Source organism: Elephantulus edwardii, unplaced genomic scaffold (genome assembly GCF_000299155.1).
Source record: "Elephantulus edwardii isolate Elephantulus edwardi_28Jun2011 unplaced genomic scaffold, EleEdw1.0 scaffold00134, whole genome shotgun sequence".
NCBI lineage: Eukaryota > Metazoa > Chordata > Mammalia > Macroscelidea > Macroscelididae > Elephantulus > Elephantulus edwardii.
The window spans coordinates 3,949,443-3,951,324 of record NW_006399884.1 but is presented as its reverse complement, the minus strand read 5'-3'; the positions used below and the strand labels follow the sequence as shown (position 1 = coordinate 3,951,324).

Genomic DNA, 1,882 nt, shown 5'->3' with positions numbered 1-1,882 from the left:
AAAAAAAAAACCCTCAACTTACTGAGATATCATTTAAGTCCAACTAGTTGAGTCCACTTAAAGTATAGAGTATGAAGCGTTTTAACATGGCTTTTGTTGTTGTTATGTGCCGTCTAGTTGCCTGCGGCTCATAGTGACCCTATGTACAACAGCCCTAAACCCTGCTCTATCCTGTGGCAATCTTTGTGTCTCTGACACACTTACACCCCAGTCACTGAATCAATCCATCTCGAGGGTCTTTCTATCTTGCTCTTTCCCTCCACCTTCCAAAGCATGACATCCTTCTCCAAGGATGGGCCTCTTTGCAACATGTCCAGATGCTGTCAGATGAAGCTTCAGAATTCTTGCCTCCAAGGAGCAGCCTGGTCTCCCCCTCTTTAGGACCAACCTGTTTGTTTTCCTAATTAACAGGTTTGGAACCTCCAAAAACAGCCACATTCAATGTACAGGATGTTCCCATCATTCCAAAACGTTCCTCATGAAAGACTGAATGAAAAAAAAAATCAGTCTATTCTATGAACTTTCACTGAATTAAAAAATAAGAGTACCTTTATGGTAAAAAAGATTTCTCACACGTTTTCAGATACTCTGTCCCCTAACCCTACACTGGCTTTCTGTCAGTATAACTTGATTAGTATTTTCTAGGATTTGATATAAAATGGAATCAAAGAGTATACGTTATTTGTGTCTGGCTCCTTCCATGTACGTGATGATTGTGTGTGTGTGTGTGTGTGTGTGTGTGTGTGTGAAAAATTTGTATTTAGAATTAGCCAGCTGCACTCAAGTTTAGATGATCCCAATTTTTTTGGCAACATCCAAAGCATCATAGTCAGGAGCAAGTTGAACATAGGACTTCTTCTCTCCATCAGGCCAAATCAAAGTGTTGACCTTAGCCATGTCAATGTCATAGAGCTTCTTTACAGAGTGTTTAATTTGGCTCTTGTTGGCCATCCACAATGAACACAAGTGTGTTGCTAGCTTCTATCTTCTTCATGGCTGACTCAGTGGTCAAGGGAAATGATGATGGTCAAGCTTGTTTCTCCTGGGGGCGCTCTTCTGGGGGTATTTGGGCTGCCTTTGGAGTCTCAGCGTCTTAGGCCACGGGAAGGTGGGTGACGTGTGGATCTTCTTTTTTTTTTTTTTGTCTATGGATGCTCTTCAGGACTGCCTTCTTGGCCTTTAATGCCTTTGTTTTGGCTTCAGTTTTGGGAGGGGCAGCAGCTTCCTTCTTCGCTTTCCACGCTATCTTTGTAGAAAGGGTGTACGTGATGATTTTAAAAGACATCACTTGTTGAATGGAGCTGTGCTATAATGATTCATTTCTTTCTATGGTGGAGTAGTATTCCATTGTTGCCGCTGTGCCAGTTGGTTGTCCCATGGTAGTTGATGTGTTTCCGTGGTCTAGAAGTTATACCACTTGTATTTGATTAAGCCGGAATAGGAAGAAAGACCTGATGGATCTTCCTAACAACTAACCCACGTAAATCTTATGGATAAGAACTTAATATTACCCAGTATAACGTTGGAAGGTGGGTCACCCAGGTAAAAAGGCACTACTCACTATCTCAAATATGGTGCTAGACTGGACATTTTCCTGCTTGGAGGGGCGGGGGAGTCAGTGTAAGTTAAATTTAAACTCAACTCAATAAAAGCTAGAAACAGCAACAACAGTATTCCATAGTGAGGATGTGCTAAAAGTTGTTTCTCCACTGCTTACTTCTGAGTTCTTGCACTGTTTCCTGGTATTAGCTTTTGTGCATATAGGTACTATGAACATGTTGTGTTGTTGTTGTTATGTGCCGTTGAGTCGCCTGTGACTCATAGCGACCCTATGTACAACAGCCCTAAACTCCACTCTGTCCTGTGCCAATCGCACTGTCTC

General features: G+C 42.1%; 1 pseudogene; it reads left to right on the top strand.

The window, feature by feature from the left end:
- The window catches only part of LOC102846156, a 94,178-nt pseudogene extending 93,696 nt beyond the window's left edge, over positions 1-482 (top strand).
- The last annotated feature ends 1,400 nt before the right edge of the window (positions 483-1,882 follow it).